This window comes from Cyprinus carpio, chromosome A1, assembly GCF_018340385.1.
Source record: "Cyprinus carpio isolate SPL01 chromosome A1, ASM1834038v1, whole genome shotgun sequence".
NCBI classification, from domain to species: Eukaryota; Metazoa; Chordata; class Actinopteri; order Cypriniformes; family Cyprinidae; genus Cyprinus; species Cyprinus carpio.
In genome coordinates, this window is record NC_056572.1 from 16,958,822 (window position 1) to 16,982,060 (window position 23,239).

A 23,239-nucleotide genomic window follows, 5' to 3' on the forward strand; every position below is an offset into this window, starting at 1 on the left:
ACGTCTGATTTCTTCAAATGGTCGCATTTATCATGTTTACTATGGTAACGTTAATGGCAATTGTGCAGTCTTTTGCATCGCTTATAATTATTTCTGCCTCGTATGGTGATTATAATCCACATCAGATCAAGTTATTTCAAAACTCGCTGCTGACTGAAAGTGAGTTTTGAGCTGAACTTATTTTAAAAAGTATTTAATGCTGGTGTTATAGCTGTAGCTTTATGAAATGATCTGCGGTGCAGACACTCTCCAGACATGGAGAAACTCAATCAGTTCTAAATGGTTGTCAAGTCATTGCTGAGGAGTTCTGAGTGGCTGTCAGGGTGTAGCTGTAGAGTTCTGAGTGATTGCCAGGGCCTTGCTAAGGAGTTCAGAGTGGTTGTCAGGTTGTTACTAAGAAGTTCAGAGTGGTTGCTAGGTCATTGCTACAGAGTTGCTATGGTGTCTTTCAAATTTTCTGTGCAACATTTGAAAATCTTTTCTAAAGTTTTGATGTAATTTAGAGTCCAACTACTCGTGAACTGTAATCTGTTTTTATTAGATGTGTGTAAGCTGCATTGTAAGCACTTGAAGTCACTAGTTTACCTGTGTATCTCTTACAGAAATCCTCCTGAAACACAACAGGAGAATTCTGTTAGATTTCCTTCAGCTCTTCTACTGTTTCTGTGCTGTTGTTGGTTGTTTTGTCATTTTTCAAACACAAGGTTTCATTAATGTCAGGACTCGGGAGCGACACATTGGCTACGTTTACATGCAACCAAATAATTCATTTGTAATCAGATTGACGGCTCAATCGGACTGAAAAACCTTAATGTAAACACCTTAATCAATCAGATTGAGCCCGATCCTACTGATCCAGGGACAATAATTTAAAATAATAATCATTTAAAAAATCATTTAAAGATATTATAATAACGTTATGTAGTCTTTAACACAGCCAGTTTTACTCACAGAAAGATTTATTCGTCATAAAATAAAGACTTGGGGGGGGGGCATAAATGGATAAATATTAATTCTGCTGTTAAAAACAAATAAACAAACCGTGTAGGAAACTGGTTATTATGTGCAAACAGTTAGAAATATTAAGCGTTATTTAGCGTTCATGTAAACACTTCATTCCGATTCATCAATCGGAATGAATTCAGTCTGACTGAACCAAAAATTGTGCATGTAAATGTAGCCATTATTGTGAAACTGACTCTGAATTGAGGCTGACTCTGAATTAAGCACTAACTCTGAGCAGGGCTGAGTTTCCCAAAAGCTTCGTAAGCCTAAGAAGTTCATAAAAATGATCGTACAACTGATTTAATATTACGGTATGTTTCCCAAAAGCATCGTAACTTAAGTAGTACTTCTCATCATAGATCATCATAGATCTACGAGTGCTCTGGAGTAATTGTAAAGCCCTAAGTGCATCGTAAGAAGACAGATTTATGTGGTCACCTGTAGGACAATGGGCAGATTACACCTTTAACTTTATTCAAGTGCAATGTGATTATAATATAAGGATTTGATTGTACTTTATTGATTGTACTTTAAACTTATTACTCTTTTTTGTCAATGAATATATAAATTAACTAATTAAAAAGGGCAGAAAAAAAATAGAAATACACATCTAAATTAAATGACTGAAAAATAAAAAATAAAACTAATAAAAGAAATAATGTAGGAAATATGCGTCAAAGACATGGGGGGTTGGTGTCTGTCAATGACTTGCTGATGTGCACGAAAACCAGCAATGTCTTGGAGCCAGAAATAACATCTCTATATTATATACTGTAGTACTATAATATATGTATATATTTATAATTTATATAAAGTATATTATTATGTAAATTACAATATAATATAATAATATTGTATTATAATAATTTTGTATTATAGTTATTATTTCTGAGTTGTCTAGAACACAGCATTAGGTTTACTTCTCGAAAAAACGAGCGTGTAGTAGGCTACTACAATTATGAACCATTCTATAAGGTGACATTTCAGCTCTTGGTAAACGGATAGCGACTCCTAAGTAGTCCTTAAAGTACAGCTACGTGCGATTGTGTCAAGTGCATTTTTGGGAAACGCACGTGAAACATTAACAAACGATTGTAAAATGACTTGTACAAAACGCTCTTAACCGCTAAGATCAATCATTATCGGGAAACCCGGCCCAGATCTTTCTGAATGTCCTGTTTTCCTTACCAGTTGTTCTGGGATGGTGCCCTGCAAACAAGCCTGCACTGACCCTTTAGGGGACCTCTTAGGGCTAGCCTAAGCAGGTTGCCAGCGCAGGGCCTCTGAGATTTTGCTTATTGGCAAAACATTGGCCCTTTAGTGCTGGCCCTGCACGGGCAACCCTCACTTAGCCCACATTATTAATCTTCAACAGGGGTGCCCAACACTGGTCCTGAACAAACACACCAGAACCAACTAATTAGGATCTGAAGGAGCACTTGATAATTACAGACAGGTTTGTTTAATCAGGGTTGGAACTGAACTCTGTAGGAAGGTAGATCTCCAGGAACAGGGGCCCATTCTTTGTACGTCACTAACTCAGTTAGCTCGATTTGATTGTTGATGATTTGGCATGATCTTGGATAGTTTGGTTCTTTGAAGCTCATGCCCGATGCTGTTCCGGGGGCCGAGGCGGTGTTCGAGGCCGTTCCCGAGGCAGTGCCCGATGCCGCTCCTGATGCCGTGACCGAGGCGGTGCCCGAGGGGCACCTTAGAGGGGGGGTAATGTCACAGTGTCTGGTCTGTGTATCCCTGGGTGTCCACTAGAGGTCTCACTTCCCCTTATCGTCACCCCACTTCAGAACTACATTTCCCACAAGTCTTGTTGGTACTCATCACTGTTCATTGTATTCAGCTGTTCCCACTTACATTGTTTGCACCTGTCTATATATACCTGTATATTTTATAGATATAGATCTAGATATTTTGCTTACTGTAATGGGAGTGCCCTCTTTCAGGAGATGGTCCTCACTGCAGAACACAAGATCCAGGGGGCGTGGTTGGATCCAGATCCAACTCCTCTCACCTTACGTATACCTACCCGTCTCAGCCCCCTGATTTCTAAACCCACCCATCTCCACCCCTAAACCTACCCATCTCCACCCCTTAACCTACCCATTTCCACCCCCTAGATGTGGATCCAACCACACCCCCTGGATCTTGTGTTCTGCAGTGACGGACTACTGTCCTTCAGGGTCTTCCATGTAAATTACCTTTTGTTTCCACTGAGTTGTAAACCAGGGTCTGGGACCTGAGTTAATGCAAATTCCAATTGTTAGTTCCTGTCTCCATCTCAGGGGATGTTTGTCTTGGTATGAGGTACTTAAGGAAATGTTGCAAGAGGATCAGTGCGATTATGTAGCCCGTAGCCCGTAGTGTGATGTGTCTCTCTTCACTTCATACTATGTATTTTCTAAGGTCAGGCATGCATATTTTACTTTTAGATTCATCTTTGAGAATTTGAAGTCTTGTATTGACTTGATATCTCTGAATTGGCTTTTGTAATTTGCATAATACATACCTGACTGATAATAAATTGTTACATTTGATTCTATTCTGTTTTCCTCTGTAATTATTGACTCTAGTAGATTACGCTGTATCCTTGTTACCGCATTTCCTGTGTCAGGTTAGTAACGGGTTTAAATTCAGTTGAGATGGAGCATAGGGCACACCAACTGTATCTTTAGAGATCCGGCTAACACTTGGTATTAGTTCAAGTGTACTTAGATTGTAAGGGCTTACAGGGAATTTTCGTTTAGGTCAACTGGATGTTGTTTGACCAACCTAAATAGGGTGAGCCTAACCTCTGTTTATTGTAATATTACTCTAGCAAAGTGTACATGGGGAAACCATGGAATGACCATACCAAAACTACTATCAGGGAAAGTGGTTGCCTTAAGGCCAATTTATACTTCTGCGTCGAGTGTACGCCGCAGTGTACGTCGTAGACTACGCACGTAGGCGACGCCGTTGTTAGCATTTATACTTCTGCGTATGTCTGTTTTGCTCTGCAGTTACACCGCCGAAACGCTAGTTGACGCGAGCGGGTTCCACTGTGTTTACAGTCCACGAATTCGCTGCCGTCTGGCAGTCTTTGTAATCTCCCGAAAGAGGAGTCATACAGATGGCTGTATTTCCTCACTTCTTCAATTAATCGCTCGGTCACTTGGTCCATTTCCATGTTGGCTCTTCACTGAATTTCGGAATTTAAAATTCCAGAGTGCAGAAGATCATTCCCGGAAATGCGTAGGAGGTAACGTGATACTACCAAGCCGACCAATCACAGATCTTGCAGTCCGCGTCGTCGCGACGCGTAGTTACATTTTTGAGGAGGTGCGCGTCAGGGTACGGCAAAGGGTATGACGTATGGTACACGTCAACGCGTATGCTACGCCGTACCTACTACGCGCACCCGACGCAGAAGTATAAATTGGCCTTTATATCTAGTAGTAGTGGTCATGACCTCTGACTAGAAATAATGTTGCTTTATTCAAGTGTGTACAAATCTATGGGGGCTAATTAAAAGTACTTTTAGAATGAGCAAGCATAGGAGCGGCCATCTAAAGTATTATCTAATTACCTCTGTCTAATAACCAAGACTGACGAGAATGTGACCATAAGATACACTAAGGCCAAAGCGATATCTTTGAGCGACATGACCTCTACAGCCCTGAAAAACAGCGGAGACCAGGACAACTAGAGCCCCAGAGACAGATCCCCTGTAAAGACCTTGTCTAAGATGACCACTGGGACAAGACCACAGGAAACAGATGATTCTTCTGCACAATCTGACTTTGCTGCAGCCTGGAATTGAACTGCTGGTTTCGTCTGGCCAGAGGAGAACTGGCCCCCCAACTGAGCCTGGTTTCTCCCAAGGTTTTTGTCTCCATTCTGTCACCGATGGAGTTTTGGTTCCTTGCCGCTGTCACCTCTCTCATACTTAGTTGGGGACAATTCATTTCCAGCAATATCATTGACTTGATTGCAAATTATTGCACAGATACTATTTAAACTGAACTGAGCTGCATGATGACATCACTGAATTTAATGATGAACTGCCTTTAACTGTCATTTTGCATTATTGACAATGTTGTTCAGTTGCTTTGACGCAATCTTTTTTGTTTAAAGCGCTATATAAATAAAGGTGATTTGACTTGACTTTTGTACGAGAGCAAAGGAAATCCGCGTGCGAGGGGAGAGCAGTCATGTAGCGATTGTTTCCGCATGGAGTCTGTGCTGTTCTACAAGAACATTTGATATTTAGTCTAATTTAAAGGTTATAGTTAGGCGCCCTCCTCTGTTCAAAGTTGGGTACTGCATGCCAGGTTGTAGAGTCGTTATATGACAACGTCATAATTATGAGCCAGATCTCCAGCAGCAGTAGAGAATTCCATGCGGTTATGACTGCTATCATTGCCTGATTTAAATTGATCCGAAGGCACATTCCGTATGAAAACATTTCTATATTGTGATTCTATGCAGGCATGTTTAGTTAATTCTTTATGCTTTATATGCCAGATGTAAATCTTATTGCCTTTATCGTACAAATTGTGCAATATATTTCTAATGATGCGATACTAGTCATTCTCTGTGTAAAGATTTTATTATGTCTTATGTGATCACTTTATTGATTTACATGCTTATATTTCTGCGTGCTTTTTTTGTATGTTTACAGTTTTACGTTATTCCAAGACTGATAGTAAAGCTGGAGAAAAGATTCCTTGCTTCTGTTGTTATTGGAAGGCGTTATCTGTCTGCCAGATCAAGCAGGGCATTTGATAAGAGGGCAGAACAGTAAAACGAATTTCTTCAGTGAGCAACTTCCAGTTCTGATTCTACGGCGGGGAGCAAGCCAGCTTACAAGTCGATCTTCTCTCCATGATGTCTAAGTCTGGATCGCTGAAGAGGGCTTCAAATGTATCATGTTCGTCTCGACATTCACGTGGTTCATCAGCTGTTACCACAGCCACCACAATGGCGAGAGCAGAGGCGGAAGCATCTAAGGCGGAAATAGCATTTGCTAAGAAAGAAAGTGAACTGAAAATACAACAAGCACAGCTTGAAGCATCATTAGAGACTTTAAGGCTGGAAAAGAGAGCTGCTGCCATACAAGCGAAAGCAGAGGCCTTAGAAACGGCTGCAGAGCTAGGAAGCAGAGGGAAATCAAGTATATATAGAGTTACCTATAGAGGACGCAACTGATCGCACACAGGCCTACATATCAGAACATACAGATAGTGTTGTAGATTCACAAATGCCAGTGCTGCATGGGCCATTTTATGACAACAGAGGCATAAGCGTTTCAGAAGTGCAACAAGTGCAACAAACACAGACCACTGATTCGTATTCGCAGCAGGAAGGTCAGTGTAATTTTTATGCCACTCCACCCAGGTCTCAGCCTGTTGATGCAGAGAGTGTGCAGTACCCTGCCATTTCGCAATCCGCGGATGTATGCTTTACACTCCCAGTTCAGCATGAGGCATACTCCCGGTCACCTCCAGACATCTATCACCCACCATCTGCAGCGTTTCAAGGCAGTGAGGAAAGGCGCCAAGACAGGCGAGTGACACTTGACTATTCTCAGACTCAGTCAGCTACCCCCTCACAAGGCTGGACACCATATCTAGGTAATCTGTATGCAAAATAATCAAATGTCTGATGTCGTCAATTTTATCGCAAGACGTGAATTAGTGTCTACTGGCCTTCACAGTTGAATGATCAGCCAGAGACCTTTAGAGCATGGAGGGCATCCTTCATAAATGCCACTAAGGACCTTAACCCTCTCACCAAGCGAGGAGATGGACTTGCTAGTTAAATGGCTAGGGCGAGACGAGAGTCAGCAGAGCATGCGAGACGAATTAGAGCTGTTCACATTAATCATCCATTACAAGGGCTCAGTCTGGTCTGGGACAGACTTTACGAAACATATGGCTCGCCGGAAATGATAGAGAATTCTCTCTTCAAAAGATTGGAAAATTTCGCAAGAATAGCGAACAGAGATAATCATAGATTGCGAGAGTTAGGAGATGTGTTAATGGAGATCCAAGCAGCTAAGCAGGATGGCGATCTGATGGGTCTTTCCTATCTGGACACACCACGAGGAGTTAATCCGATAATACAGAAACTGCCATTCAGCTTACAAGAAAAGTGGCTCACAGTGGATCTAAATATAAAGAGGACTACAGGGTTTCTTTTCCACCCTTCAAGCTCCTAGTAGATTTTGTACGTCAGCAAGCTAAAATGCGCAATGATCCAAGTTTCTCCCTTACAACGAAACAGGAAGAATCTCGCAGACCAAACAAACCTGCATTTCTTAGAGCTGTCACGACACACAAGACTCAAGTCTCTTCTGAGAATCCATCAGCTACTAGTGAACCCAAAAACAAGGCAAACCCAGCAAAACAGTGCTTTTTGCACGATAAGCCTCACCCTCTGTCCAGATGTCGAGGATTCAGAATGAAATCTATGGAAGAGAGGAAATCATTGCTCAAAAACAACAAGGTATATGCTTCAAATGTTGCAGCTCGATTTACACATGGCAAATAACTGTGATCAGGTCATTAAGTGTCAGAATGCGGCAGCCTTACCCACATAGCAGCACTCCATCCAGGCCCCCGCACCATGGACGATTGATCCAAAAACCCCTACATTGGAGGTTCACAAAGTGAGTGAGGACGAACCTGTGGAATCGGAAGTTTCCTCAGATTGTACAGAGGTATGTGGAGGCAATCAACTCCCACGCTCATGCTCCAAGGTATGTCTTGTGAAAGTATTTCCTGAAGACCAACCAGAAAAAGCAGTCAAAACATATGTGATACTAGACGATCAAAGCAACAGATCGCTTGCAAGATCAGAATCCTTCAATCTGTTTGGTATTACAGAGTGCAATGTAGCCTATACTCTCAAAACATGTGCAGGCAGGGTTGAAACAGAAGGCAGGCTAGCATGAGGCTTTCAAGTGGAAATCCCCTTGATGGAAGCATAGTCTTACCCTTACCAGTGCTTCTTGAGTGCAATGAGATTCCAGACAATCACTCAGAAATTCCCACTCCAGAAATGATTAGTAAGCATAGACACTTAAAAAAATATTGCGAAGTACATTCCAGAGCCTGATCATCATGCTCCTATTATTCTTCTGTTAGGCAGGGACATCATCAGAGTTCACAAAGCCCACAAGCAAGTGAATGGTCCATCGGATGCCCCTTTTGCGCAGAAAAATTAGATTTAGGATGGTTAGTTTTTGGGGATATGTGCCTTGGGAAGGTTCATAAACATACCTTCGTTGGAGCTTACCGCACCAGCATTCTGGAGAAATGGTCAGCCTACATACTTCCACCCATGTCCAAAACAATTATCATGTGAAAGAGAGATCTTAGTATGTATCATGCATTAGATCTCTTATTAGGGAGAACACACCAAAATTAACAGAATGGGACGTATTCCAAACAACTAAAGATGATGAGGGAAGAGCTTTCTCTATCGAAGACCAACTTTTCCTGCAGATTATGGATAGAGAGGTTTACAAAGACGAAGAAAATTCATGGGTTGCTCCACTTCCATTCAAGCAGCCAAGACGATATCTCCCAAAAAATCGTTCACAAGCTGTAGAACGCCTTAACGGAAATTGCCCCTGTAATTAGTCCCAATGAACAGTGTTGGTATTTACCTTCATTTGGCGTATTCCATCCTAAAAAGCCATCCCAGATCCAAGTAGCCTTCGATTCGAGTGCTCCGTGCAAAGGTATATCACTCAACCAGGTTCTCTTGTCGGGTCCTGATCTCAATAACAATCTCCTCGGAGTCCTCATGCGTTTCGCAAAGAGCATGTTGCCTTGATGGTAGACATTCAACAAATGTTCCACTGCTTTAAAGTTCGACCTGCAGACAGGAACTACCTCAGGTTCCTGTGGTTTCGTAAAAATAACCCAGATAATGAGGTCACAGAATACCGTATGAAGGTACACGTATTTGGGAACAGTCCCTCTCCGGCAGTGGCCATTTACTGTCTTCGTCGCGCGGCTCAAGAAGGAGAAAAAGAATTTGGTCAAGACGCTCTACAATTTGTGGAGCAAGACTTTTATATGGATGATGGATTGAAGTCCTTACCCTCCCCAGAGATGGCAATCAACTTGCTAAAAATGACACAGGAAATGCTGGCAGTGTCCAATTTGAAGTTACACAAGCTGGCTTCAAACAGCAAGGAAGTCATAAGAGCTTTCCCATCCCATTACGCCAACTCATTGAAAGAACTGGATTTAGGTGTCAGTTCACTTCCTATGCAGCGCAGTCTCGGCCTACTTTGGAGTTTGGACACAGACTGCTTCAACTTCCATGTTCAAAATGAAAGAAGGCCTTACACTAGGCGTGGACTGCTAGCAGTGATAAACAGCTTGTACGACCCACTAGGATTTGTGGCTTCAATCACAGTTCAAGGCAAAATACTGCTAAGGCAATTAACTGTGGATACTACTGATTGGGATGCACCTGCGAACAAGCGAGAGCAGTGGGAAATATGGAGAGATTCCTTGAGGGATTAACAACATGTTCAAGTCCCAAGAAGCTATGGACCTACATCCTACAATCCTTGTTAGGTGCCAAGTTCATAGAGCTCTCTGTATTCTCTGACGCTTCTGAGAGAGTAATTGCAGCAGTTCGCTTACCTTAAGATGACTGACGCATATGGTAATAGTCATACATACAGGATTCATCCTTGGCAAAGCGAGGTTAGCACCACAACCAGAACTCACCATACCTAGTCTAGAACTCTAGTGCAGCGGTGTTAGCTGTGAACATAATGGAAACCATCACTGCAGAAATTGCTGTCAAATTCGATTTGAATGCTTTTCTGACTGGAATCGTTTGATCAGAGCTATTGGCAAACTGATTCACATTGTGCGCTCTTACAAGCGAGATCAAAATGACAACCCTCCCACATACAAGGGATGGCACTGTTGTAAATTTCCTCTGAGTGCAGACATAATACTTCAGAGTAAGGAGATTATTGTACGAGAGATACAGCAGGATACATACGCAAATGAAATGCGGTGTCTTAGACAAAACAAACCACTTCCAAAAGCTAGTATGCTTCGGAAATTAGACCCTTGCATCGATCAAAGTGGATTGCTGAGAGTTGGAGGTCGTCTGATTAAAGCGAATCTAAGCTCTGAAGAGAAGAGACCTCTTATTATACCGGGTAAAAGTCATGTAGCAGCACTGCTAATTCGACATTTTCATGAGCAAACACATCATCAGGGTCGCCACTTTACAGAGGGAGCAATTAGATGTGCCGGCTATTGGATAATAGGAGGCAAAAGACGTGTGAGCAGTCTCATCCATTCCTGTGTTGTATGCCGGAGACTCAGGAGGGGCTGTGAGACGCAAAAAATGGCGGATCTGCCTGCTGACAAACTCAGCACAGAGCCTCCCTTCACACATGTGGGACTGGATGTGTTTGGCCCCTTGTCAGTATCTGCTCATAAGACAAGAGGCGGACATGCAGAAAGCAAAAGATGGGCAGTGCTATTCACATGTCTAAATATCAGAGCCATTCATATAGAAGTGATTCAGTCCCTAAATACCTCCAGCTTCATTAATGCCTTAAGGAGGTTTTTGGCTATCCGGGGTCCTGTGAAACAAATTCGCTCCGATAGAGGCACCAATTTCATTGGAGCTTGTAAAGACTTGCAAATTCCTTCTAATGTGGATGAAAAGGTGCTAAAACAATTTCTGTTCCAATCACGGCTGTATATGGACATTCAATCCTCTGCATTCGTCGCACATGGGCGGTGCGTGGGAAAGGATAATTGGGCTTACACGCAGGATCTTGGATTCTATGCTTCTTCAGATGACATCCTCCAAACTCACGCGCGAAGTACTCACCACCTTTATGGCTGAAGTCACTGCCATTATAAACAACAGACCATTGATTCCTGTGTCAACTGGTCATCCTAACACCTGCCACACTACTTATCCAAAAGACCGGTACTTGCTCAGTTCCACCTGGGGACTTTGGAAAACATGACCTGTACAAACAACAGTGGCGTATGGTGCAAAGCCTAGCAAGTACCTTCTGGGACAGATGGCGTAAACAGTACCTTGCAACCCAATAGCATAGACGAAAATGGCAACAGCAACAACCCAACATTTCTAAAGGATGCATAGTTCTGCTTAAAGACTCCCAATCCAGATGGAATGACTGGCCCTTGGGCATCATAACAGAAACTTATCCCAGCAAAGATGGGAGAGTTTGAAAGGTTCAAGTAAAAATCATTGGAAAAGAGGGACCTAAATTGCTCCTGAGACCAATCAATGAGATAGTACTTCTCCTTCAGGAAGACTCTGAATAGAACATTCAGTTAAACTGGAGTTTATGTTTGGCATTCCCTGAATACCAGACGGGGAGTGTGCTGTTCTACAAGAACATTTGATATTTAGTCTATTTTAAAGGTTATAGTTAGGCGCCCTCCTCTGTTCAAAGTTGGGTACTGCATGCCAGGTTGTAGAGTCGTTATATGACAACGTCATAATTATGAGCCAGATCTCCAGCAGCAGTAGAGAATTCCATGCGGTTATGACTGCTATCATTCCCCGATTTTAGTTGATCCGAAGGCACATTCGGTATGAAAACATTTCTATATTGTGATTCTATGCAAGCATGTTTAGTTAATTCTTTATACTTTATATGCCAGATGTTAATCTTATTGCCTTTATCGTACAAATTGTGCAATATATTTCTAATGATGCGATGCTAGTCATTCTCTGTGTAAAGAGTTTATTATGTCTTATGTGATCACTTTATTGATTTACATGCTTATATTTCTGTATGCTTTTTTTGTGTGTTTACAGTTTTACGTTATTCCAAGACTGATAGTAAAGCTGGAGAAAAGATTCCTTGCTTCTGTTGTTATTGGAAGGCCCTATCTGTCTGCCAGATCAAGCACAGCGTTTGATAAGAGGGCAGAACAGAGTCAATTTCTGCTGTGCTGCAGTGCAAACACTGAATTAAAGTGACAGCGAATGTTTCATGTTAAAAATTAACATGGATTGACAAGGAAATGTAGTAATTACATAATAAATGCATATGATCAATTTCTACTGTTTCACAGTCTACACATGTTTTTTTGGCTATATTTAAAACAAGGAAAAGTGCACTTTTAGATAAACAAGCCAATAATAGATGCTACTCATGAGGTAGGAAAGCAAAGTTATATTTATTGAGTTTAAATGTGAATATGTCTATGAAAGATTGTATTACTGTACTGAGATAAAGTAGAATCACAATGCTGAAAAAGCATTTTCAGAAACAATGTTTGGATTTGAAATCAAAATAATGGATAAATGTTGTGTTTGTGGTAAACAGCCATGGATCAGGAGCAGACTGCAAATGTGTCCTGTGCAAAAGCAAAATGAGTTCATGCTGCTTCTGCACCGCATACACATACTGTATACACACTGCAGATGGAGTACGTGTGAAACTGGCGCAACAAATCCATTTCAGCACCTGAGGCACCACTGCAATGAGCTCTGTGACCAATGCATGGCAAAAAAAAAAAAAAAAAAATCCCTGGACACAAGATTTTTTTATTAAATTTTTTTGCCATATGTCTAGACATTTTGTCACACCTTTAATTAGTGATTATTTTGACTTTTTGATAAAGCTCTAATTGGTTTTCTTTTGGAAATATGTTTCAAATTCACACTGAATGCATTTATGACTGTAAAGCATGAATCTATGTGTCAAAATTGCTAAGTGACAGTTTAGCACAGATATATTTTCACTCGCCGAACACTCGCAAGCGAAGCGATCTGTTATATTTTTCAGTTTATATGAATGTATGTGCAATGCACCTCTATTTGACGCAGGCCTACCGTAAACTCTAGTGTGAAGGCGCACGACTCACTGTCACTTTGTCTTACACACACCCAGAGAGAGAGATAGATAGCTAGAGAGAGAGAAAGAGAGAGAGAGAGAATTGACGTGCTACTTGAAAATTATATTCTTTGTTGTATTTTCCTGTCAAAATTAGGGCTGCACAATTAATCGAAATTTCTAATCGCGATAACAATTATGGATGCCACAAATACGTAATTGTTCAAAGCGGCAATTAATCGTTCAAAATCCAACTTTTTTTTTCTTTCTACATGTTATCTTAAGGGGATTTTCCATTGTTTTAATTTTAGTTTTAGTATAACACTATAATACCATTCATATTTTTAGTTTTTTTTATAATTTAAATAAGAAACTAATCCGATGTATAGTTGACATTTGAAGCTTAATACTATATAAAAGCACTAAAAGTTTTTCAGTTGTTTTCAGCTTGTTTATTTTCATATAAAATACGGCATGCAGTTGCATCAAACAATAGTATAAACATCATTCAATGTAAATTGTGATTATTGTAATTAATAATCGCAATTACGATTTCAAGGGAATAATCGACAATTATGATTTTTGTCATAATCGTGCAGCCCTAGTCAAAATAACAGCTTTACTTTGGAATTCTTGAGCTTTTAAGAACTCCAGTAGTTGGCGGAACTAAACGCCCTGGTATACTTCAAACAAAGTTAGTTTTTGTTCTTCATTTGGGAGCAAAAAGAAGTTCGAAAAGGCTGAATTACGGTATACTGTTTTTGAACATTCCGACACCTCTGCGCTGCTGGAGGCGGGGTGTAGATGAATGAAAACATGACTCGTGACTCTTGCACGTATCCCCTAAACACAACAACAATGAAATGATGAGGTGTAGGCAATCTAGGTGTGAGACGGGCACCAATGGTCAGAATATTATAGACAAAAGAATAATGGTTAGCAGCAGTTCAGAGTCAAGTATCATGTTTGCAATACAAAAGAACCATAATCAGTCGTGAATGGCTCATAGTCTGTAAAACTTCAGGATGATGTGGAAAAAAAATATTGGAGTCAGTTTATTACTTTATTTTATTAGTGTTCATTTATTATATTAAACTGGATAAATTGTTACACCTTTTTATATTTCATGTGGTGTCATGATTTTTTTTGATAAAAACAAAGGTTTATTATTGTATGTTCGTTTGGCATTTTATTTATTGTATACCCTTTAAATTCGCTTATTGAAAAAACAGACTTCATGGGAGTACGAAAGCATTTCGAGACTGCGTCAGACATGCAGAAATTTCTCAATGACTTGGATAAATCTAGCGCCTCCTCCATGACTTCATAACTCTGACATGTATTGCATCTCTAATGGTCGCTCAAAGAGGCCTAGCAGCCTTCTGTAGATATTTATTTTTTCATGAATGTCTGTGTATGAACTAAAAATATAGGACCGATTTTCTTTTTATTTATCTTTGTTATTAAAGCAGACAAGACCACTCTGGGTAAGGTTCAAATGTGGCTAATACCAGCCTTGTGTGGTCTGGTATTTTGGCCCATATTTTGGGGTTATTTTTTTCTTTTCTTTTTTTTCTATTTTTATTCTTTTGTTTGTTTTGTTTTTTTAGTTAAATACCAAAGGGGATCCATAATTATTGTTATGTACAATACCTTGCATATTGGGGAAATTATTAGATATTTTATGCCTATGATGCAATGGCTTTACCAGTAAATTTTTGTTCATTTAATATTAAAGGGTGTAAAAATCCAGTCAAACGGAATAGGATAATTACACTTCTGAGAAAGGAGAATGTTTCAGTTGCAATGTTGCAGGAGACACATTTGACCGAAAATGAACATAAAAAACTTAGAAAAGACTGGGTTGGACACATGTACTCTTCCACATTTAATAGTAAAAGCAGAGGGGTGGCAATACTGGTGCATAAAAAATTGCCCATTAATATCAATTATGATGAAATTGATGAAAGAGGTTTTGTTGCATAGGGTTTTATATGGAGAGAAAGTCACTATCCTAAATGTATATGCTGCCCCTGACCTCGATCCTACATTCTTTACTAAACTGACTGATTTACTGTTCAAGTATCACTGTCCTTATATGATTGTTGGTGGAGATTGGAACTGTGTAATGAATAATATTTTAAATAAAAGGCCCACCATCACTAGTTTTTTATTAAACTGGCTGTTATTAAGCCTCTCATCAAAAAACCACAACTTGACCCCAAAGAACTAGTTAATTATAGTCCGATCTCGAATCTCCCTTTTCTTTCCAAGATACTAGAAAAGGTAGTATCCTCACAATTATATTCCTTCTTAGAGAAAAATGGTATCTGTGAGGATTTCCAGTCAGGATTTAGACCGTATCATAGTACTGAGACTGCTCTCCTTAGAGTTACAAAATGACCTGCTCTTATCATCTGATCGTGGTTGTATCTCTCTATTAGTGCTATTGGATCTTAGTGCTGTGTTCGACACTATTGACCACACTATTCTTTTGCATAGACTAGAACATTAATGGAAGTGCATTAGCATGGTTTAAATCGTACTTATATGACCGCCATCAATTCGTAGCAGTGAATGAAGAGGGTATCATATCGTTCACAAGTGCAGTATGGAGTACCGCAAGGCTCAGTACTAGGGCCGTTACTCTTCACGCTTTACATGTTACCCTTGGGAGATATCATCAGGAAAACACGGTGTTAGCTTTCACTGTTATGCTGATGATACTCAGCTCTATATTTCTTCGTGGCCCGGCGAAACATACCAATTTGAAAAAATCTAACGGAATGCATAGTCGACATAAAAAACTGGATGACAAGTAATTTCTTACTGCTAAATTCTGAAAAAACAGAGGTGTTAATTATAGGGCCTAAAAGCTCTGAATGTAATGACCTAGAACGCTGTCTAAGCCTTGATGGCTGCTCTGTCAATTCTTCGTCATCAGTTAGGAACCTAGGTGTGCTATTTGATAGCAACCTTTCCTTAGAAAGCCACGTTTCTAGCATTTGTAAAAACTGCATTTTTCCATCTCAAAAATATATCTAAATTACGGCCTATGCTCTCAGTGTCAAATGCAGAAATGTTAATCCATGCGTTTATGACCTCAAGGTTAGACTATTGTAATGCTCTATTGGGTGGTTGTTCTGCACGCTTAGTAAACAAACTCCAGTTAGTCCAAAATGCAGCAGCTAGAGTTCTTACCAGAACCAGGAAGTATGATCATATTAGCCCGGGTCCTGTCAACACTGCACTGGCTCCCTATCAAACATCGTATAGATTTTAAAATCTTGCTTATTACTTATAAAGCCCTGAATGGTTTAGCACCTCAGTATTTGAATGAGCTCTTGTAAAAATTATAGTCCTCCATGTCCGCTCCATTCTCAAAACTCTGGTAATTTGATAATACCTAGAATATCAAAGTCAACTGCGGGTGGCAGATCCTTCTCCTATTTAGCGCCCAAACTCTGGAATAACCTACCTAACATTGTTCGGGAGGCAGACACACTCTTGCAGTTTAAATCTAGATTAAAGACCCATCTCTTTAACCTGGCTTACACATAACAAACTAATACACTTCTAATATTCAAATCCGTTAAAGGATTTTAAGGCTGCATTAAATAGGTAAACCGGAACCGGGAACATTTCCCATAACACCCGATGTACTTGCTACATCGTTAGAAGAATGGCATCTACGCTCATATTAGTCTGTTTCTCTCTTATTCCGAGGTCACCGTAGCCACCAGATCCAGTATGTATCCAGCCCAGATGGTGGATCTGCACCTGAAAATGACCTCTACAGCCCTGAAAGACAGCGGAGACCAGGACTAGAGCCCCAGATACAGATCCCCTGTAAAGACCTTGTCTCAGACGACCACCGGGACAAGACCACAGGAAACAGATGATTCTTCTGCACAATCTGACTTTGCTACAGCCTGGAATTGAACTGCTGGTTTTCGTCTGGTCAGAGGAGAAACTGGCCCCCCAACTGAGCCTGGTTTCTCCCAAGGTTTTTTCTTCTCCACTCTGTCACTGATGGAGTTTTGGTTCCTTGCCGCTGTCGCCTCTGGCTTGCTTAGTTGGGGACACTTCATTTACAGTGATATCGTTGACTTGATTGCAAATTATTGCACAGATACCATTTAAACTGAACTGAGCTGCATGATGACATCACTGAATTCAATGATGAACTGCCTTTAACTGTCATTTTGCATTATTGACACTGTTTTCCTAATTATTGTTGTTCAGTTGCTTTGACGCAATCTTTTTTGTTTAAAGCGCTATATAAATAAATAAAAGATGACTAGTTCAAAACAAACTCCTAGACAGCGAGCTCTGCAACAAATGGTTGATGAGGTTGATTTGGTTGACGTATGGAGACATATGCACCCTGGAGAAAAGGACTATACTTTTTTTCAAATCCTCATAAAACATATACAAGAATTGATTTTTTTCTGGTTACTAAAATAATATTGGAATTAATAAAACAAAGCACCATTGGAAATATACATTTGTTGGATCATGCCCCAATTAAACTTGAGGTTACATTTACTTGTTTATATAAGAATAAAAATATCTGTCAGTGTAGGCCTAATAGATCGATATTATCTGATTTTAATTTCTGTAACAAAACTAAAACAAATTTAATGCATTTTCTAGAAATTAATAATAACGATGATACTGATCCGGCAAATGTATGGGAAACAACAAAAGCCTATCTTTGAGGCTTGATGATTTCATACTGTGTTGCTAAGAAAAGGAAAATTATTTATGAACAAAAAAGACTAGAGTCAAAATTACAAGAGGCTGAGACTAAACATAAGCACAGTCTTTCCGTTGAAAGCTGGGATCAGGTTATGGCTGCTAAAAACAGCACTCAATTAATTGGAAATTCAAAAAACAGAAAGAGAATTATTTTTACAAAAGTATAAACAGTATGATAGTCATAGATCTGCAAAATATTTAACAAGCTTAATTAATATTAAAAAACGTAAGTCCGTAATATCCAAAATAAGAGATGAAAGTGGTAAATTGGTTTATTCATCACGGGAAATAACAAACATGTTTAAAGGATTCTTTGGAGATTTGTACAAATCTGAGAATACAGATAGTGAAAGGGATATGACTTTGTTTTTTCAGAAGCTTAAGTAACCTAAACTTGATTTGCAGGATAATCTGTCACTTGGTGCTAAAATTACAGTCGATGACGTGAAAAAGACAATAAATTCTCTAAAGTATGGAAAAGCATGTGGTCCAGATGGTTTTCCAGCAGAGGTCTACAAAACCTTTGTGGATTTCTTAGCTCCTTTACTTACAAGAATGTTTCAGTATGCTTATGATGAGAAGAAATTGCCAAAGACAATGCAGCAATCTATTATTTCATTAATACCAAAAGATCACAAGGATCCAGAAAATCCTGCATCATATAGACCATTATCAATTCAAAATACAGATTCAAAGAGTTTAGCAAGTGTCTTGGCAATGTGATTAAATAATGTAATACATAAATTAGTCTCTAGCGATCAAACAGGCTTCATTAAGATGCAACAGTCTAGCGCCAATGTAAGACGACTGCTTGGGATATTACAGTATGTAGCATATAAAAAAGAAAAGGCAGTGGTCATAGCATTGGACGCAGAAAAAGCTTTTGATCGCGTTGAATGGAAGTATTTATTTAGAGTTTTAAAAGAATTTTCATTTAATGAAAGTTTCATTAACTGGATTCAATTATTGTATACAAATCCTCAGGCAGCTCTTTTGATTAATGGAACTACATCAGAGGCATTCTCGTTGGAGAGAGGAACAAAACAAGGATGCCCTTTGTCCCCTCTCTTATTTAACTTGGTTATTGAGCCATTGGTGTTATCAATAAGAATGAGTGAGGAGATAGAGGGCATTGAAACAGAAAGCAGTTCCCACAAGATATCACTTTATGTCGATGATGTACTTCTATTTTTGAAGAATCCTACCAAATCTATCCCTTTACTAACAAAAATGATTGAAAACTTCAGTAAGTTTTCAGGATATAAAATAAACTACGAAAAATCCTTAGCTTTCCCGCTTGGCGATAGAATAATCTCATTAAGCTATCAACCTTTTAAAGTGACCACAAAAGGATTTAAATATCTTGGTATATATTTTAGTGCAGATCTTTCAAATCTGATAAAACATAATCTTTTACCTGTAATAGCAAAAATAAAAACTGACCTTCTAAGATAGACTAATCTTTCATTATCTTTATTGGACCGCATAGCCATAATCAAGATGAATGTTCTCCCTCCCCTGTTGTATATTATCCAAATGCTGCCAATTTATATTCCATCCAAAATATTTACAAAAATACACAGCACGGGAGGAGTATTTGTGTGGAATAACAAAAGGCCAAGGATGGAATTTCGAAAGCTTCAACTACCAAATTAAAAAAGGAGGACTTGGCATCCCAAATTTTACATTTTAAAATGGTGGATTAAAAAAAGGAGTGGATTAAAAAAAGAATTTTTTGCTTTCCAGATTTGGAAGGTATAGGTCTGGATAGGGTTCAATTATAACACCTTCCGTTTATATGTTTCACAAAAATATATACCAAGATTAAGAAAAATTATATATTGAAAAATATCTGTAAATCTCTCAGTGCTGTTCGTAAATATTTTGGGCTTGACAAATACTTGTAGTAGTAATAATTGTTGGCTCCTATTGCTAATAATCCAGATTTTAGACATACCTGTATCGATGCTGGTTTTAATGAGTGGAGAGAAGCTGGTATCACAAGAATATTAGATGTTTACGCAGACGATGTTCTTAAGTCTTTCCAACAATTACAGTATGAGTTTAATATTTCCCAAGTCCATTTCTTTCGATATTTACAAATGAGAAGTTACCTTGTTCTATCGAATATTATAAACAAGGTGGGAAAAACGAATGTGCTTGATAGTATTTTATTAAAGGCAGCTGCACTGAAAAGTAAAACAATTACATATATTTATGACCAAGTTACAGCAAATAATAAAGGTTCAATAAATATTAAACAAAGTTGGGAACTTGATTTTGGTGTTATACTGGAAGAACCGATATGGAGCAAAGTATTAGATCATGCAAGACAAATTACCAAATTAAACAAATCATATGAAGTACAATATAAAATTATTAACAAGCTGCATGTGACTCCTTTAGCTCGAAGTAAATATGACACGTACAAAATTTAGTTTGAAGTGTAAAAGGGAAACTGGAACTTATTTCCACTTAATATGGACCTGTCCTTTAATTGCATCATTCTGGTCTTCGGTGGTTCAGGAAATTGAAAGATCTTTTGGGATTAAAGTACCACTGGATCCCAGATTGTGTATCCTTGGTGTAAACAATTGTGTACTGGAAACAAAAACAACGTCTATAATGCTTTATGCTGCTCGCCTTTCCATACTTCATGTTTGGATTAAAGAACACCCTCCTACTGTAACTCTTTGGCGTGAAAAACTCTTGGCACTGTTACCATATGAAAGACGGCATAATGTACTGGATGGAACTCTGGATACTTTTGTAAATGATTTGTTTCCCCTTAAAGATTATTTTGGATGTGATTGGCAAGCAATAACATGTATTAATATGGATTGAAAGTTTTTTTTTTTTTAAAGTTCTCTTGTTCTTTTTTTCTGTATATGGTAAGAAGAAAATATGAAAATAAACAGTTTAAAAAAAAGAAAGAAAGAAAGATTTGGAGAGTTGCCTTATTTAAAGTGATACAAAAGAAAACAAAGCTGTGCTTCTGCGGTTCATACTGTTTTGTACCTATTGATCATGACATTTGTACCCTCACAGTACTGTATCTGTCCCTCACAGATTTTTAAAACAAAAAAAAATCATACACATGTCTTTTTTTTGTATACTACCTGCCCCCCCCCCCCCCCCCCCCCAAAAAAAAAAAACAAACAAAGACCAGCAGCAGCAGTATGGTGTAACATTTATTTGGTGAAACATGTATTTGGTACTTGCTATCTTATATCTTTTCTCTTTCCTTTCATTCTTTTCATGGTTTTGGAAAACTTGTCTCGGATGTTTCTCTGCGTTGCTTTTTGCATAACTCCGGGTCATCGACACCAAGCTCCGTTGCAATTTCTTTCTAGGAATTAATGCTTTCTCTGAACCTTTAAAGTCTCTCTGCGAGTGATCGTACAGGTGCAGATATATTTGTGCCAGCTCAGCTATTTGACACTCTAGTGTATTCATGTTGCTAGTGACTAGGCCGGAAACATTGTTCTCTCTTGCCCGACCTCTGTTGAATGAAAAACGAACTGGGGAAAAAAAATGCACGTCAAAGAAAGTGGAGTTTCAGAACACACCCACCGATTACTTAACCGCCACGGAACAATGGAAACTCAAAGGTGTTTAGGAGCCGAAACAAACTACCCCAGAAAGTTTGCTTTGGTCAGCTGTTTCGAACTGCCGAAATGAACTCGAAACAAACTTTGTTTCAAATCGTTCTTCAATTTCGTTTGAAGTATATCGGGGCCTTAATGCGCAAATTACAAAATTTTTATTACAAACCCTGTTTCAAAAAAGTTGGGACACTGTACAAATTGTGAATAAAAACAGAATGCAGTGATGTGGAAGTTTCAAATTTCAATATTTTATTCAGAATACAACATAGGTGACATATCAAATGTTTAAACTGAGAAAATGTATAATTTTAAGGGAAAAATAAGTTGATTTTCAATTTCATGGCATCAACACATCTCAAAAAAGTTGGAACAAGGCCATTTTTACCACTGTGTGGCATCCCCTCTTCTTTTTATAACAGTCTGCAAACGTCTGGGGACTGCGGAGACAAGTTGCTCAAGTTTAGGAACAGGAATGTTGTCCCATTCTTGTCTAATACAGGCTTCTAGTTGCTCAACTGTCTTAAGTCTTCTTTGTCGCATCTTCCTTTTTATGGTGCACCAAATGTTTTCTATGGGTGAAAGATCTGGACTGCAGGCTGGCCATTTCAGTACCCAGATCCTTCTTCTACGCAGCCATGATGTTGTAATTGATGCAGTATGTGGTCTGGCATTGTCAGGTTGGAAAATGCAAGGTCTTCCCTGAAAGAGACGATGTCTGGATGGGAGCATATGTTGTTTTAGAACTTGGATATACCTTTCAGCATTGATGGTGCCTTTCCAGATGTGTAAGCTGCCCATGCCACACACACTCATGCAACCCCATACCATTAGAGATGCAGGCTTCTGAACTGTGCGCTGATAACAACTTGGGTTGTCCTTGTCCTCTTTAGTCCAGATGACATGGCGTCCCAGTTTTCCAAAAATAACTTTTTGAATTTTGATTCGTCTGACCACAGAACAGTTTTCAACTTTGCCACAATCTATTTTAAATGAGCCTTGGCCCAGAAAAAATGCCTGCGCTTCTGGATCATGTTTAGATATGGCTTCTTTTTTGACCTATAGAGTTTTAGCTGGCAACGGCGAATGGCACGGTGGATTGTGTTCACCGACAATGTTTTCTGGAAGTATTCCTGAGCACATGTTGTGATTTCCATTACAGTAGCATTACTGTATGTGATGCAGTGCGGTCTAAGGGCTGAAGATAACGGGCATCCAGTATGGTTTTCCGGCCTTGACCCTTACGCACAGAGATTGTTCCAGATTCTCTGAATCTTTCGATGATATTATGCACGGTAGATGATGATAACTTCAAACTGTTTGCAATTTTTCTCTGAGAAACTACTTTCTGATATTGCTCCACTATTTTTCGCCGCAGCATTGGGGGAATTGGTGATCCTCTGCCCATCTTGACTTCTGAGAGATACTGCCACTCTGAGAGGCTCTTTTTATACCCAATCATGTTGCCAATTGACCTAATAAGTTGCAAATTGGTCCTCCAGCTGTTCCTTATATGTACATTTAACTTTTCTGGCCTCTTATTGCTACCTGTCCCAACTTTTTTGGAATGTGTAGCTCTCATGAAATCCAAAATGAGACAATATTTGGCATGACATTTCAAAATGTCTCACTTTCAACATTTGATATGTTATCTATATTCTATTGTGAATAAAATGTTTTTTTTATAATTGTATAATAAATGAAAAGAATAAATGAAAAGAAAATAGATAGAATACAAAAAGATTAAAAAGGTAGTTAGTTTTTTTTTTTGTTTTTTTTAAATAGAATTAGAATAGTGAGTGCAAAAGTTAGAGGGTCAAATAAAGATGGAAGAGATGTGTTTTAAGCCGATTCTTGAAGATGGCTAAGGACTCAGCTGCTCGGATTGAGTTGGGCAGGTCATTCCACCAGGAGGGAACATTTAATTTAAAAGTCCATAAAAGTGACTTTGTGCTTCTTTGGGATGGCACAATCAAGCGACGTTCACTTGCAGAACGCA

The 23,239-nt window shown here is 39.1% G+C and overlaps 1 protein-coding gene and 1 long non-coding RNA gene across 2 annotated transcripts in view; one reads left to right on the forward strand and one right to left on the reverse strand.

The window, feature by feature from the left end:
* The window catches only part of LOC109065585 (coagulation factor VII-like), a 66,606-nt gene that overhangs the window by 39,801 nt on the left and 3,566 nt on the right, over nucleotides 1-23,239 (reverse strand). The gene's annotated exons all lie outside the window — the stretch shown is intronic.
* LOC122142520 lies at nucleotides 11,213-12,095 on the forward strand. Its single transcript, XR_006158652.1, has 2 exons — nucleotides 11,213-11,622; nucleotides 11,851-12,095. It is a non-coding gene; the product is annotated as an uncharacterized LOC122142520 (long non-coding RNA).